The sequence below is a fragment of the Marmota flaviventris genome, chromosome X (genome assembly GCF_047511675.1).
Source record: "Marmota flaviventris isolate mMarFla1 chromosome X, mMarFla1.hap1, whole genome shotgun sequence".
Lineage (NCBI taxonomy): Eukaryota > Metazoa > Chordata > Mammalia > Rodentia > Sciuridae > Marmota > Marmota flaviventris.
The window spans coordinates 89,601,792-89,620,614 of record NC_092518.1 but is presented as its reverse complement, the minus strand read 5'-3'; the positions used below and the strand labels follow the sequence as shown (position 1 = coordinate 89,620,614).

Genomic DNA, 18,823 nt, shown 5'->3' with positions numbered 1-18,823 from the left:
ATTCTGAAATTAAAATCCCCATAGAAAGATTAATTAATTGTGCTAATTAATTAATTAGTTGTGCACATATATCATTTTGTTTTCTTTGTGAGGTTGTAAACCATCTACTTTAAGGGACAAGCTAACATATATAAGAGAAAAAATCCTGAGAATTTTTTAAATGTGAAATATGAATGATAATTAAATATTATCATGATAGAAACTTTAATGCCAAATGTTCTTGATTTTACTTTTTAAACTGTTTATGGGAGATATTTAAAAAAGAAAGATTTTTGAAAATCCAGAAATCAAAACACTTGCTTTCTTTCTATTAGAGGACTTATACAAATTGAAAATATTTTGAGTAGGTGACAAAGATTACAATTTGGCACTTAATTTGACTTGGCAATGACTATGAATGGAGAGGGTATGTAGTTAAAGAACAGATGCTTGGTGATTATTATAATTGTACATATTGGTCTAATAAGAAAACACATACCAAACAGTCTATAAAAGGATGTGATTTGATTGTTTGTTTTGGAAATTCACATCAGCTATTTCCAAATATGAGGAACTATTATTAGGGTCATTAAAATAATACCAACATCTTGCATACATACTATCATTTGTTCATTCAACAAATATTTATAAAATGCTAGCAGTGTGTTATGTGCTGGATAAATAAAGAGACCAAATTTTAAAAATAAAAATCTCTGCATACATGAAGTTTACATTCTAGTGAAGACAGTCAAACATTAACATGTAAGTTTTACAGTAATTTAGATGATGGTATCATGGAAACCAGTAGGCAGGGTATCAGTGGTATTGAGTGGTTGGGATTGTAAGTTGCATGGTTGATAAAACCCATACTAAGAAGGAAGGTGATATATGAACAAAGACTTGAGCAGGGTGTTGGAGGAAAGCATACAAGTATTAGGGAAGTACAGTATAGATAGAAGGAATAGCTAGTGCAAAGGCCCAAAGGCTCCAGCATACCTTAAGTACAAGAAAAGATCAATCAAGGTAACTCAAAGATTTTAACCTGAGAAACAAGAAAGATTAGCCATTAACTGAAAGTGAAGATGGGATGGATATGTAGATGGATTTGGAAGAAAGATCAGTTTAGTTTGGGATATGTTAAGTATGTGATATTTATTAGACATGCAGATGGAGATGATGAGTATGGAAAATCAGTCATACCAATCTGGAGTTCTGGAGAGAATTCTGGAGATACAAATTATGAAGTAATCAACATAACGATATTTAAAATCATAAAACTAGATGAGATCCTGAGGAAATCAATACAGATAGAAATGAGAATGGGTCCAAAGAGTAAGTCCTGGTGCACTCCAATGTTATGAGATTCAAGAAAGGAGGAATCAGCAAAGGAGACTGAGATAAAAGACCACATGAGATAAGAACCAAAGCAAACAAACAAAAAATCAGAATATGAAAGTGGTCTTCCTTTCTTCAATAATTGCAACTAAATATGGAGTCCCAAATTCTTCCCATGTCTTTTATCAGGTTATTCATTTTGTTTTTAATTGCCACAAATCAGAAATAATAACATATTTATATTATTTTATATTACTACTAGAACTTTTGGAAAATATACTGGCAAAACTTTACATGGTATTGCAAACCAGTTTAAGTAAAAATATGTATATCTACACATGAACAAATATCTATCTACACATAGCCTATAAAATAATAACATGGTATATCAATTTTGAAGTGAATGATATTGCTATTAATGATTTAGACTGAACATCATTGAATAGTGAGCAGCTTTATCAGGATAAACCCATTTATTTAAAAATCTTCTCCGCATTTCAAAAGAAGAGCTTTTGGACATTTACATATTTACCAAGTGGTGATTACTACTTTAAGAGTTTTAATATATAATTCACATACAATACAATCCATCTATCTTAAGTATGCAATTCAATGTTTTCTGTATATTCACAGATATGTGTAATCATTACCACAGCTAACTATCCAACACTTTAGTTACAAGAAAGACACAGATGTTCTTTAGCTGTCATCCTCCTAGCCTTCTCTCTCACTAGTCCTAAGCAATCATAAACCTACTTTTTATCTTTATAGATTTTCTTATTCTTGACATGTTGTATAAATTAAATCATATAGTATATGGAATTATGTAACTGGCTCCTTTCACTTAATATGTCTTCAAGCTTTATCAATGTTATAACATGTGTCAGAATATAATCTATTTATGGCCAAATAATATTCTATTATACATTCATGCTTATGCCAGTTTTTGTTTGAAAACTTGTGAGATGTTATTTTCAATATATACTTCAACTTCAGTATTACAAGTGAAAACAATTTTGCCCTTTAACAACTGTAAGGATTATTTTTCCCCCCTTATAAGAAAAAAAGAGTTTGGGAGACATCGAAGTATTAGAGTTAAAACTTATTAAACAAAATTATTTGACTAAAATAAATAAAGATCTTTAGATTTAAAAAGTCAAATAGGCTGCTTAAATAACAAATTTCTTAAACCCCTTAAAATGCTAACATGCATTATGATTATCATCTATGAGAGAATATTCAGCAGTTTCCTAATTTATTTCCATGCAGGATCCTTTCATGTGAAATGTTTCAGATTCATAGAACTATTATTTCAATGTGAAAATATTGAAAACACTGATATAAAATAATAATTAAATTCAGGATGGTTATTGATCAATTATTTGTGAAATGAGTATATTCTATATCACATGTGACTATTTTTGGCTGGCTTTTTTTTTTTTTTGGTCATTTGTTAAATAAGAATCAACATTCAGAGAGTCAGATTATACCAAGAAACCCACAGGTCCATACCTCTCATTAAACAGACTTCTACTGTGCCATGTAAACAACAGTGTACATGGCTACTCTTTTTTGCATACTCAAGTAAATTTAATATTAGCATTTAATTAACCTGCTCACTAACCTAGAACAGGAAACAAAAGAAAAAAGAGAAAATAATTAATTATATAAATTTAATGTTAGAATAATTTCAGTGAAGCAAAGTCATTTTATCAGTAGTCATTCAACAAATCTCCTAAATTCATTATTTTGAAGATATTTTCACATTACATTTCACATAGAAGCAACACGATTTTCCATAGCCACACTGTTGACAGGTATCTTGATGAAAATTCTAATTGCTATTAGAGGATTTCAATTTCAATGTTTTGTTCTGATAATCAGAGAAGAAAAATAAAGCAATAAGTAATAGCACCATACCAATTCTGGGCAAGAATTCTAATAAAGCAATAGCACACTTGCCAACAATTGTTATTCATAATTATGAACTATTTTGGTACTCATAAGCTTAAATAATAATAAGAGCAATTTCTACACAAGTGCTTTCTTCCCCAAATAAATGTTTATATTTAATTCATTCAGGTGACTGTTTATCTAAACCAGATTGTAATGATTTTGATATTACTGGCTTTTCATTTAAATCTTTTTAAGTTTTCTGTTTAATAAGAACTTAAAACCATTCTATTGCATCCAGATATCACAAATCATACAATGCAAAGTACTCTGTCTGGTCAACCAAATGGAACTCAGCAGCTGAATAAATGAGGTAGCTGCCTACAATTTAGGATTTACTACCTTATACACTTCATGCTTGCCAATTACATTCATTTTAAACTAAAAATAATATGCAGCTAAATGTGAAGATGCCCCAATGACAACCTAAGTAAGATAGAAAATGAAATGGCCTATTTTTATTAATAAAAAAGTATGTATGCACCAATGGTCAACACAACCTGTCATTTTGCAAAAGAGCATAGAAATGGTAAGAGGAGTAGTGATTTGTTCTCCAAACCTGTGTTGGGAATTTCTGGAGGATTCTTGTGACTACTATAACTTACCGTGACTAAAAAAAAAATAGTTATTCATCAAAATCTATACACACCCTACAACATGCGATGGTGCTAGGGGGAGGAAATGAGGACCTTTACTTCCAAGTCCTTTCTTGGATCCAGGTGTGACCAAGTAACTTGTTCTTGCTAGTGGAATGTGAACAGAAATGATGGGTATCACTTCCAGATGGGAAGATTTAGTAAGTGGGTATGACTTCTACACTAACTTCCATCCTTGGGCTGGGTAGAGAAGAGATTCTGAAAGCCTTATGAAAGAGTCACAGCATAGAAACAATCTGGATTCATGAATCACCTTTGGAGGCAAGCTACTCCCTTACTTACTCACACCTGCAATGGACTACTACATGAATGGGAAGTAATTTTCTATTGTGCTAAGTCACTGAAACTTGCAGGATTATGGGTAACAAATCTTGCTATCCTAACCAGCAAATATATATTTCTTACAATAGCAATTTTTTCTCTCATTTAGGGACTACACAGATCTGAGCCAAGATATATGAGCAACTTAGCAGGCTAATAATTTGGTGCCCCCAAATTTCTTTAAATAATGGTTCAACATCTATTGAGAAGACGGACCAAACACTATGTGCAGATGGAGAAATATGTGGATGTACAATTCATTAGAAGCAAGACAGTCTCTCTGCCTGCTGCTCTAAGATATGCAATCATATCTACAAAGTCATCCACCTTATTCACATGCACTGCTGTCCTAGAGAAGAGTCCAGTAAATGCAATGTTCTCCATCTGTTTATAGCCCTAGTGATATTTTTGTATCTGTGAAATGTTTTCAAATATACCAATTGGCACCCAGGGCAGCTACCTGACTTTCAAGCCCTTAAATTGAGTCTCAATCTATGTCTGCATCCTAAAATGTGTTTTACCAAACTGTTTCTTGAACATTTTTTACTTTGACCCACAGAGTAAAATACATTTTAGATTGGACCCCGTATACTCCTATGTTTGTTTCATGAAAAGGTAATTGCCTTACTATATGTGATATACTCTGATATATTCTATTTTATGTCATTTTAGAAGTGCTGGTTGCAACCTTCTAAATTGATTTTACAACCCACTAATGGGTCATAACCCATAGTTCAAAAAATACTCTTGGATGGGTTCTTGTGGATATTTAGCTTTATCTTTTGGATAGAAGGGAAATAAATTCAACAGGGAATGAAATGGAAGAATTAAGGTACAGGAAACTACTAAAGGTCGGGGAGAATAAGAGAAAACTAATGGTGCATGTGAAAATGGATGAAAATAAAAAGCATAGTATCAAGGAATGCATAACATAGCATTAGCTAACCTTAGTGTAGAATATGCTTTCAATGAACAAACTTGGGCTTTATTTGTAGGAACCACAGAGACTGAGAAAGTCTGTGGAAGAGCACAAGCAAATTGCCTCAGTAAGAGCAATGCCAGAGGTTTTATTTCTGAATATATGCATGAAAATGTTGAAAAAAAACTTGAGAAAAGAATGCCAGGGACACCCTAATTGAGAATTTTATCCTCTGGCTAGACTACATTCTTGCCCTGTCACAATAGTTACATACACATTCACAAAATTTCCAAGAACTGAGATCCTGTAAGATCATATTTAATTTCAGTCTTGGAAAGTATCCAGTCCATTCTGGGTCTACTAAGAAAGGAGAACAGAACAAATAAAAAAATGTTTGGCTCAGCAAGTATGACACAGTTTTCAAGTGAAAACTATTGCTGAAGAGTATATTTATGGATTAAAACAGATGATATGTTAATTTTCACATGTTTGAAGGAAAGCCTTGGTGAGAAATCACAAAATCTCTCAGGACCAGCATTTAGATATTGTTCTGTGAAACTTTTTTTCCATTTTCTTGCTGCCATAAAAGAACTATGATCTCTAGTCTCACTGGTCAAAAATATTATAAACTTTTAGATACTTTAAAACAAAGTTTTCTTTCTTAAATATGCAAATGCATTCAGATTATATAGTTTTTTTCCAAGTAACAAAGGAATAACTAAATATTACAAAACAAGCTCCCCAAATGGCAAAAGTCACATATGGACAATTCATAGAGAAGGCACTGCAATTGGACAATAATCATTTTAAATAGATGTTCAGGGCTGGGATTGTGCCTCAGTTATAGAGCACTCACCTAGCCTATGTGAAGCCCTGGGTTTGATCCTCAGCACCACAAAAAAATAAATAAATAAAATATAGGTATTAAAAAATAGATGTTCAAGGGGATAGGCAAAATTATGGAAGTTAAAACAACTTAAATTTTTTTAAATTAAATTAATAGAGAATTATTGTTAAATATTTTGCTAAGGGAATGCTAAGACAGGAGAGTTAAGGAAGTGGTTGGAGGAGGATTATAAATTGCTAAAAACCTTTTTAGAAAGCATCATGATACATCAAGAATGTTATGCTTTTAATTTTATTTAAAATATGCTTCATTTTGACCTAATATTTCTCATTTTAAGGATCAATTATAGGGAAATGATATGAAATTCAGAAAAAAAGCGTCATATACATGTATGTTTGTTGGAACATCAAACATAACAAAATCATGAACAGCTTTTAGTTTTATGAAAAGCACCATGGAGGTTGGCAAGAACAGGTGCCTTATGAAAGGTGGCAAGAAGAGAGCTAACAGGAAAGTGACTGATGCATTTTCTAAGACAGATTGGTATGATATGAAAGCATTGGCTATGTTCAATATAAGAAATATTGGAAAAACATTAGTCATGAACACTCAAGTAACCAAAATTGCATCTGATGGCCTCAAAAGTCATGTGCCTGAAATGATCTTTGGCCAATATGCAGAATGATGAAATTGCATTGAGAAAATTCATGTTAATTGCTAAGGAAGTTCAGGGCAAAAACTGCCTGACTTTCATTGCATGGATCTTACCCATGACAAAATGTGTGCCATGGTAAAAAAAAATGGCAGACCATGATTGAAGTTCATGTTCACGTCAAGACTACCTATGGTTATTTGCTGCATTTGTTTTGTGTTGCCCTTACAAAAAATATGCAACATTCAGATATGGAAGACCTTTTATGCTCAGCAATAATAGATCCATCAAATCTGGAAAAAAATGATGGAAAGCATGACTCCGGAGGTACAGACAAAGGACTTGAAAGAAGTGGTCAAGACAGCATTGGGAAAGACACAGATAAATAGGCTTACCAGTCTATTTATCCTCTTCGTGATGTCTTTGGTAGGAAAGTAAAATTGCTGAGGAAGCTCAAGCTTTAATTAAGAAAACTCATGAAGTTTTCATGGTAAAGGTAGTCATTCTAGTAATGCTACTGAGGATGGGACAGGCACTAAAGTTGAACAAGTAAATGGATATGAACCACCAGTTCAAGAATCTGTTTAAAATGCAGATTTGTAATAGTGACAAATAAAAAGTCCTATTTGTAATGGAAAAACATCACGAACAATATAGGCATATATCAATTACAGAATGGCTGAGTCACATAAACAGCTATTAAAAATAATGTTTTGGAAGGTTTCAATTGCATGAATAAGTTCTCCCAAATATTAGTTTACAAAAAAGTAGGATGTGGAAATTTAATTTGATATCATCTCAACAGGGTCAAAAACATAGATGGAAAAAAGTGTACATAAAACACACCAATTATCATTTTCCAAAACAAGAGAAACTTAACTTTTTATACTCTTCTGTAGAGGACCAATTCTCTAAAATGAGTATATATAGCTCATATGCCATTTAAATAAGACAACCTTTTACTCTCATGTTGTTGGTGTGACTACAAATTAGTGCAACCACTAGGGAAAGCAGGATGGAGATTCCTTAGAAAACTTGGAATGGAACTACCATTTGACCCAGTTATCCCACTCCTCAGTTTAAACTCTACAGACTTAAAATCAGCATGCTACAGTGACGCCACCATATCAATAATCAATATTTATAGCAGCTCTATTCACAATAGCCAAAACTATGGAAACAATCTAGATGCCCTTCAATGAATGAATGGATGATGAAGAAAATGTGGTATATATACACAATTGAATATTAGCAATAAAGAAGAATGAGATGGATGGAAGTACAGAATATCATGCTAAGTGAAATAAGTCAATCTCAAAAAACCAAAGGCCAAATGTTCTCTGTGATATGTGGATGCTAACCCAAAACAAGGGAGGGTGGAAAGGGGAAGAATAGAAGTCCATTGAATTAGACAAAGATAAATGAAGGGAAGGGAGTAAATAGGAAGGACAGTAGAATTAATCAGATATAACTTTCCTATCTTACATTTTAATACATGGCCAGAGTAACTCCACATCATTTATAACCACAAGAATGGGATCCTAACTAGAATAAGTTATACTCTGCATATGCATTATTTACCAAAATTCATTCTACTGTCATGTATAACTAAAAAGAACAAATAAATAAGACAACCTTTTATAATGAAATAACTTATTATAACTAGTACACGTTTCTTGCCCCAAATCAGAAAAAAAAATGTTCAAAAAATTTGCATTGCAGTACTTTCTATGACCCTGTAGTGCTTCTCTCCATGTTTTTATGGCATACTACATACCATTTGTGTACAATTATTTTTAAAATAACATGGTTTGTGATTACAAAAGTAATACCTGCTCATTGTGTAAAATTTGGAAAATATAGAAAATAACAAAAACTAAAAATCATCTAGAATCCACCACACATAATAATAAGTAGCAACAATATTATTAGTCACAAAGCCTGCTAACCACCAGTAAGCATTTTAGATCAACTATCTCATTTAGTTTTTATAAGAGCCCATTGATTCATAGCTATGAATCTTCCTGTTTCAGATACATGAAACAGATTCAGAAGAGTTACTTACCTTATCCAAATCCATATAACTAATAAGTGGCAGAGCTGCCCTGATTCCACAGAATGAGTTCTTAAGCACTATTGTTTTCTGTGTTTATAAAGTAAATTTATTTGGCATACAATAATTGTACATATTTATGGGGTATACTGTGATATTTTGATACCATTATACAATATGTAATGATCAAGTCAGGGCAATTAGCATGTCCATCGTCTCAAATGTTGTGGTGAGCCGCTTCTGCCGTTTCTGCAGACTATGGTCGCCATTACGAGATGGCGCTGGCTCCGCTGTGGTATGTGACAAACAACTCCTTATCTGAGAGAGTTGGCACATGATTTTCACCACCCTGTGAGAAAGCTCCACGCGGCAGCTTTGTATTGGGGCTTGGGATGCTTTATTAAGACTGGGAGGGCATCCGGGGGAGAGAGAAGAGGAGAAGAAGAAAGAAGAAGAAATATCAAGGGCCTGAATAAACTGCTGAAAGAAGATTCCTGAGTTGCGTCTTCCTTGCGGGCAAGGGGTCGCGACAAAATGTATTGTTTCTTTGTGTTAGGAACATTCAAAATCCTGTCTTTTAACTATTTTTAACTATCTAACTACAGAACTCTGGAACTTATTCCTCCTGCCCACCTGTAATTTATCCCCAATCACCAAACCCCCAGCTTCTGATTACCACTATTCTACTCTCAACTTCTATGGTATCAACATATTTACCTTTTTTCTGCTTTACTTCTTTATTATTTATAACCTCTTATTATTTATAACTTCTATTAGCTCTATTTGTGTGCTCAAAAATATATGGTTATGCATGACAAATTTGTGGTACAGAGATACAATTTGAAGTGGCATTTATGATTTAAAACACACACACACATATATACATGTGTGTGTGTGTGTGTGTGTGTGTGTGTATGGTTATATTTATTTTTCCCTTAGCAATACTTCAAATTATACTGGCTATCTTCAGAGTTATTATCTTCTCCCTCATGAGTTGGGTCTCTCATTTTCAATAGTCTCATTCTTAGCATATTCACCTATGTTTTTATTATGGCAAAAGCTCTTAAACTGAAGTTCACAGACAAGTTTCAGATGATATATCAAACACCAGAAACCGAATGGAAAAAAATGAGCAAATTTATAAATTTGTCTTATGTAGGGAAAGGATATGGAAATTTCATCAAATTTTAAAAACAGTCTGTGACCTCACAAAAGGTTATGAATATTTGCCACTTTGATTTCTCCTTCAAAAAAGCTATGTCTTTATGCATTTTAGCCAAAATAAAAAATTCTAATATTTTTCTGATTCCTTTAAAACTCATTTTCAGAAACGTCTTCTTACTCTAAATATGCAGAAAAATCTTGCTTTAAGCCTGTTTGCAAGTTTTCTGAATGCTCCATAATTTTTCTTTATTGATTATTTTTAAAGGAGTTGCAATCTATCTTGATCCCATTTTAGCCAATAGTTAGGAGAAAACAATTTTCTAAACTAAGCTCAACCTGGCTATTAGGTATATTCCTTTCTCAGATATACAGTTGGACAACATGTAGATATATATGCTCTCAGTGGCCTGATCTCAGTGTCTAACTTGATTTATCTAATGTACCTTCTTTGATGGAAGATTAGATCCTCTTCCTGACCCAAATGCCTTCTTTGTTGAAAATCTGAACCAATGCAATACACACAAAAAATTAGAATCCCTGGTATGCATTTCTTTTCTGTTCCTACTTACAGTAATGTGTTTGTGGAGACTGAATTTTGAAAAAAAGATTCACTACTACTTCATATTCAAAATTCCAAAGCCATTTCTATTTGCCACTTTTCTTCATTGTTTTCTAGGAGTTCCAGTTGCCACGTACATTTAGGAAGAAAAGCAAAATATTTGGCAGGGGAGGGGGAGTCCAGTCTGCTAGCAATGTAAAATATGTCTACCACACAGTGTTTTGGAACCAGGATTTAGACTGTATGGGAACATATCTTAGTTTCATGTTTTCAATGTTTAGCTTACCAAATTTCTAGCAGCATAGTATGGGAAGCTCATGGATTGCACTTTTCAATTCATTGCTTACTGATTTTTAACTAGTGGAAGTTTCTCCCTGTTTATGGCAATAATTTCACTGCCATTCTGAGTTATCAGTATTCTTGTGAGTTATCATCATTTTTCTATGTCTTCATAGGTATTTTAGTAGAAATTCAAGAGTGGCTATGTCAGGGACTGCCATCCAAATGCCATTTTTCAAAGTTAGTATTTCTAGGGCTGCGCCAGTGGAAGATTCCAAGAGAATTCTGGCAGGAAATACCAAATCCTTTCTAACACCAGTAAGTTAAAAAGTAGAAATCTCACAATCCAAACTCTAGTATTGTAAAGTATTTTAACTCTTCCAGATAATTTGAATGTTCTCAGAAGTAGAAATAAATAATGCCTAACAATGATTCTGAAGTAGATAAAATCTATCTCTTCCTTTTTCTTTTCTCTTTATTGGTCTTCTCACAGTTAATGCCACATATTCCTCTACTACCCAGGGCCTTTATACCTCCCATTATGTAAACCCAACCTGGCCTGTCCTCTTTGGGCATCAGGTACTAGCTCTACATCATTCTTAGCTTCTGCTATTAAATATCATGTTTCTTCAATGTACAAATATCTCCTTGACAAATAGGTACGGATAGATCCTAACGGGCTGATTTTAGAAGGAGAGAGATGGGAGGAAAAGAGGTATTATAATAATACAATCACCTGCTTCATCTTTTCTTTTGCTCACCTCCTTCACCTATTTTTGTTAAATTATATAATGCAACATTTATTAATTTTATATGTGCTTGAAAATACATAATCACATTTATACATTAGGCATGAATATTTAGAAATGAAAATCCTCTTGAAGCTAGAGAGGTAGAGTATACGATATTAAATGAAAAGTAAATCAAGAACTAAAAATGTTTGAAGTACATAATCTCCTAACAACAGATATTACTTTTAAAACAAATGAACATTATATCATTAGGATCTGGCTTGCAATTCAACTCTCCTGCATTTACAGGATAACAGGAAAAAATCAACTAAATTTATAAAAGGAAATTGAATAATTTTCCTTAAGTGCAAAATAACACTTATATTTCTATTTTGCAAGGATCAAAACTACAGTTTGTCACCATTTCTTTTGTTGTTAGTATATCCCCCAAAACACACATTTTTAGATAGTCACTTTTCCTAGGACTACACATGACACTCTATTCTACCCCACCTTAATGCTATCTCTGACAAGATTATCTGACATTCTTTAGTAAACCATTTTCTTTTTTTTAGTTATAGGTGGACACAATATCTTTATTTTTAATGTGGTGCTGAGGATTGAACCCAGTGCCTCACACATGGTAGGCGAGCAGTCTACCTCTGAGCCACAACCCCAGCCCCATAAACCAGTTTTATTAATGAAGAAAGGTATTTCTTTCCTGCTACTTGGGAATTCCTCTCATTTTTTAATCCCAGGAATAACTACATATAAATTATCGATATTGGTGATATATCCAAATATCTTCTATTTAATACATTCCACAAGCAGCAGGATTGAAAGGTATGATTTTGTTTATAGATATTAGAATTCATAGTTCAGTTTCAGTTATTTTTAGTTTTTAATTATTGACTGCTACAGTATAGCATAGTTGTTGAGCATATAAATTAAACTCCTGTCTGTTACTTACTAGCTGAATCACTTTGTAGACAATACTTATTTTCTCTAAGACTCAGTTTCTTCATCTGTAAAAGAAAATTAATAAGGTTACCTGATCTCCAAGGACTGGTGGAATGAATTAATGAACTAATGAATGCATGGGGACTTGTGTGACACTGCATATCACTTAATGATACTGTATATATGGCTCATATAAGTACATAATATATATTAGCTATCATTATAAGAAGAAATATGGAGTGAAGTTTGAGGAATGTGGATTCTGAATCTATGCTGCCTAGATGCCAATATTTATCATTTAATGGCTATATGTCCCAAAGTCATTTACCCCCTTGATTCTCTGTTTCTTGTCTATAAAAGAGAGATAAAAACAGAATCTACTTTGAAGGGACACTTAGCGAATCAAATGACATAGTTTATGTAAACCCTTAATAGAGGTCCTACCATACAGGAAGCACTCACTAAATGTTAAGAATCGTGAAATAACATTTCTGTAATAAAGACTTAATGCTGTTTTTGCTAAAACCAGTGACACTTTGCTTGGGACTGTAGATGTACAATGTTAACTAAAAGCAGATAAAAGTCTGACATCTTTGCCTTTATATTATATCTGTCTCCTTTTGCTACCTTAAACTTTGGGTCAGATTCCTGCTCAACTCTGTATGTAGACATGTTAATCATTTATGAAATATTCATCTAAAAACTGGTACTATAATGTTGATTAGTTCTACATTTACCTAATCCCACCTTCAAGGCTGAAGATGTCAATATAAAAGTAAAGATATTTTTAAGATTTACAGGTACATCATAATCAACAGATTGTCAACCATTAGTTTTTACTTCATCCTGTGCCAGACTACAAGAGTAGTGCATAGAAGTCTGCAGTCATTACCCCAAATCTGAAGGAGGACCCAGTCATTGTCCTAAGCATCTCCATTTGTTCCTCTAGCCTGATCTTTGAGTCATCTCTATTTTTCAACTTATCTCAAGTTCCAGGAACAGTGAGCCTTGTAGGTAATCATGTTTCCAGGTACCAGCAAAATCATGAATGACCAATCCTGAGAAAATGATCAACTAGACCAGTTTAACCAAGAGTATTTGATTATGTATGCTTCTTGTCCCTCACCATTTTGTTCCTTGCCTACATAACCCCAAGATTTTTTATTAACACCTCAGAGAGACAGATTTTCAGTCACTAAACTTCTGTTTTTTCTCCCCAGTGTAGCCACACAGAGATAAATTGCCACCTTCACCACCACTCATCACCTGTTTGGTCAACTGGGGCAAATGGCAGAGACTGGTCCATTGGGACCCCCAAGTCAGGCCTCTGGCCTAAGACTCTAGTAACCATGACAACTGTGAAAACAAGGAAAAACAATAGCTCTTAAGTCACACAGACCAGGCTACAATTTATTTACCTGTCCATATACCTCTCCTGAGATTCTGTGCTCATCTTTAAGTAAGTAACGCATAGTATCAGAATATAAATAGTTAATTATATAAAATTACGAATACTATTTCTTTATCAATGTAGCTATCCAAATAACTGATTATAACTGATGTTCTAAAAGCTTAGCAAACAAAAAAATCCAAGGCAGAGGAATTTCTCTGACAGAGATAGCCTCAAACCCAATAAACAGACATAGGAAGGAAGTACTCCCCTGAGGCAAAAGCTCAGCTGAATGTGATGAATTGAAAGGGCAATAAAAAGTTGGTGAGGTGGTTGTAGTTAATGTCAAGAAAAGAACACAGGGGTACAGCTAGTAAGCAATAACACGGGAAGAAGTTTACAAGCCCTAAAGAAAACATTTCAGAAAAAGTGTAAAAGCTTACAAGCTGACTTAGAATTTGTAAGTGGTCATTGACAAGCTATGTTTGGATACAGACCTAAAAGGGCATCATTTCTGTAAGACATATGGTTCTTCTATAGAACATGTGAACTATTTGAAAAAAAGTGACATTTACATGAAATATATTTTGCCTTAAAGAGCTGGATATGAAAACGAATATAGAGACACCAAACAGATCTGGAATCTGAGAAATTTGTGTTGGGCATTAATGAACATGTCAGGTGTGGATGTCAAAATGGATGAATGAATTGTTGCCCCAAACACACATGCTGGTTAACAACCTGCCAGAGATTGAGCAAAAACTACCTGGAGTTGAGTCAGATAAATAAGAAATGATGGAGCAGTGACAGCAATAAACACTGTAATAAGAAAACCTGGGCTGCACAAATGACACTTGAGGTATGAGGCTGGAATTCTGGAAATGAGAATGCATGCAGACATTGGCAAGCCATGTTCTGGGAGATGATGTTAGAGAAAGCCCAACTGGGCCAGTAAACACTGATGGGATGGAATATAGATGTGAACAAGAGGCATAGAAAGTACCTCCTTGCAGTGGGATTGCACAGGGTCTTCTTGGGCTTAGGACTTAATATATAATGATTATATTGGATCAAGAGAAATTGCCCCATGAAAAAAATGAAAGTATAAATAAGAAGTCTATTTGTATGGCTTAAATTGTCATTACCACAAGGAAAAAAATGCCATGAATTCCATTAATTATGCTAGGGTTACAATTGCTAAATCCATTTATAACACTTTGAGATTCCTTATAATGCCTAAGGGGTCACAGGAACAAGATGCACTAATTTTTGAAAGCATATCCTTGATTTTGCCTATAAACCAACTTGGGAGGATAGTTCACCTTTTTCTCTAGTAAAACTGAAGGAGCAAATCATCTTTTTCCCAACACACCAATGAGAATGATTACTGTTTCCTTAACCAAATGAAGCAGGAGTGACTCTTAAGAAAAGACCAGCTTATTTTAACAAATCCTTTACCAGAAATAGATTGACTGTATTATTATCATAAATCCTGCCTAAGTATTGCCAACCCATTCCCCTCACCACCTTCACTAACACCCACCTCACAAACCCACACAAAGCAGCCTAATTTTTCCCATTTTATCTTAAAATATCAACTTGACACAGGACTTTGCTATTCTACAGAGTAACATCACATAGCACATATTTAAGTTCCTTTCCCTCAAAAGACTCCTAATTACCAGCCAGTACATTTTTGGCCAGTGCTTACTTCCTTGGTTACTTGAGTTCTGGAATGTGGAAAGCTCTGAAATTTCTTCAAGCAATATCAACTTTGCTTATTCCCTGGAGTTTCATTCTGGTGCAGAAAAGGAAGAGAAAACAATTTTGGTGGGTTAACTAATTTTGCTAAGAGTGACATAGTCTCAACCTGACAGAGAAACAACATGACTCCCTAAGCATAAGGAATAAAACTAAAAGGTTCCTTGAAATCTCCTGAGCCAGATGAATTTCAAGTTAAGAATCACTGTGTTTCAACATCCTCTCTATGCAGAACAAGAAAGAGACTGACAAGGCACTTGAAGGAAAATTCTCTAAGAACTGGGACAAACTGGACAAATATCTATAATAAATCTAAGGAAATGTTGAATTGAATATTGTTTACATTTGCTCTAGTTCACACTTGAAGACTGGAAATATGACTTGTGGTAGGAACAGTACCATCTAATACCATAAAATACTAGAGAACTAGTTTTGGTGCTTGCAAGTAACCAAACACTCCCTTGAGTGGTGATACTGTCATTTTATAATATTTCCTAAAAAGATAATAGAAAATAACATGCTAGTCATATACTTTCTCATCAAATAACACTGTATTCTATAGAATATATAAGGAAATGAAGTGTTTCCATGGCACGGCATTCAAGTTAAAAAGGAAATATTCTTGATTTTATGGAGAGAAAAAAAATGCAGACTAGAAGAGAAAGGATTAATATTTAAGGTAAATGCCAAATATTATTTTAGATTTCTTAAAATTCTTCAAAATTATGTATTTTGTTGTAAAATAAATGTGGGAAAATTCAATAACACTTTGAATTTAGAAATTAGGTCAATAAGTTTAATAAGTTCTCTTCATCCATTCAACATTCATTCAATAAATCTAGAACATATCATGCATACAAATTAATGGGTAATGTGCTTTGGGGCATATAAATGTTCATAAATCATCATGCATGTCTTCAAAACCACTAAAAGTAATAAGTAACATAAAATGATATAGTACACTAAGTATAGTGATTATAATAAATAATATAATTGAAAAATAATATTACTGAGGGTTGCTGTCATGGTGAGGGAAGACTTTGTAGAAGTGACAGACACTGCAGTGGACTTCCCAAATCAGGTAAGATTTAAATTGTAAGAGAGCCAGGAATAGGAATGGGCTTGGGAAGAGTAATATTTTAGCTTTATCCAAACATTAGAAATGAACTTGCAGTGTTTGCCAAATACTTTCACTCAGTTCTCTTGGTTTATATTGTTAGAGTCACACAACCTTAAAGTTTAGATTATCTAGTACAAATGTTTTCATTTACAGATAAGAAATCCAAAGTTCAGGAAAGTTATATTGCCATTCCAAAGTCACAGAACTGGTTCAAGATGAAGCCGAGGCTGAGTCCTAGTCCAGTGCACCTTAGTGAAGAGGGCAGTGTCCAAACACACAGAAAAGGAAAACTCAGTTGTACTTAATCAAATTATGTCCCTAAGTCTGAGTTTAATATTACTAGTGAGCTCCTAACTAGCAATGTCAAAAAGAACCCCGAGCAATAGAAAAATTCAAAAGTAAATGAGGTAGGTAACTGTATGTCAAGCAACAGTTAAAAAATGAGTATAGTTTTAACCCTAATATTTTCAGGTGTATACTTCTTAAAATATTTTCTGTGATGTGACACATAAACTGTGATGCATGATGTTCACAAAGGAAAAAAAAATGGTCATTTCAACAGAGTACAATGCTCAGATTATTTTAAAAGATGTACTTTTCAAGTGAACACAATCAGATTACAATGCCTCCAATATATAGCTTAGATGGGCCAAAATCAGTGCAATCTAATCATCACATCAAAAACTGAAGCTGCGGGGGGTGGGGGGGTGGGGTTGTGGCTCAGTGGTAGAGTGCTCGCCTAGTATGCATAAAGCACTGGGTTTGATCCTCAGCACCACATAAATATAAAATGAAGACATTGTATCAATCTAAAACTAAAAAAAAAAAAATATTGAAAAAAAACTGACACTGCATTAGAGTTTCATACCAGAGGTGATGTGAATTGGGGCTACACTAAAGTTTTAGAAAGCAATAGTGTGAAAAGGTAAATATGTGATTTTATAAATCATAAACAAAAACAATCTTCAGAGTTATGTCTACATAGTCTATAAATTTAGATAAGTCAGAACTGAAGTACATCTGAACTTCAACAACATATTTGGTGCATATCAAGTAATTCAGCCATAATCCTTATAATGTTTGTAGGTTTACTTCAGATATTGGACATGTTTCTGAAACAGGATTCTAAACATTTCAAGAGGGTAGTAACCAGGCTGTCATATTTTTTTTTTATTTCACCAACTATTTCTCACATGGAGTTGAATGCACAAAATATGGTTAGGAAATATTTGATGCTCATTTGTTTTTAAGGGATCGAAAATGATCATCTTCATATTTCACACCAACTAATGATACACTGGTTGGCAGAAGATCTGTGTTATTAAAATTCTATCATCTATCTTGATCCTCTTGATCCTCAATTCTATCCTGGAATATCTGAGGAAATTCTAGAGCTGGGAAGTACCATAATTATCACCACAATGAGCTTTTTATACTTGTGAATGTAGGTTCTTAGATACTAACTCATTAATTTTTCCATGTACTCCATTTTATTAAGGCTTCTTTGCTAGTCAAAAAGTTCTCCCTGAGATTATATGAGAGGAAATGGAAAAGTAAGGACCTCCAAAAATCCTCTCCTCTATAATCAAAGGCTTGCAAAAACCTAGGAAGAATTTGCTAGAGAAAAACAACTGAATCTTAATAAAAAACATCAAACTTCATAGTTTGATGTTAACTTGTTCTGTTCCCACTGACACTCACCAACCCTGCAATAGCATTGAAAAACAAGAGACCACAATGTGAAAACAAACAGCCTGGCAGTTGCCAGAGGCAAGTAAGTGAAGGTGTCAGAGCTCTTCCAAAGTCCTATCTCCAGAGAATTTAATAGAAGGATAGAAGGACCATACCTTATCAAATAATATCAGTGATGAGACAGAAATGATGAAAGTGAACCAAATAGAAATTCTGAATCTTAACACTCCTCAGTATATACCCAAAGGACTTAAAATCAGCATACTACAGTGACAGAGCCTCATCAATGTTTATAGCAGCTCAACTCAGAATAGCTAAGCTATGGAACCAATCTAGGTGACCTTCAACAGATGAGTGCATAAAGAAAATGTGGTATATATACACAATGGAATATTATTCAGCCATAAAGAGGAATTACTTTATGACATTTGCCAGAAAATGGATAGATCTGA

General features: G+C 33.6%; 1 pseudogene; it reads left to right on the top strand.

The window, feature by feature from the left end:
• Positions 1 to 6,464: 6,464 nt before the first annotated feature.
• LOC114092165 (small ribosomal subunit protein eS1-like) lies at positions 6,465 to 7,250 on the top strand (annotated as a pseudogene).
• The last annotated feature ends 11,573 nt before the right edge of the window (positions 7,251 to 18,823 follow it).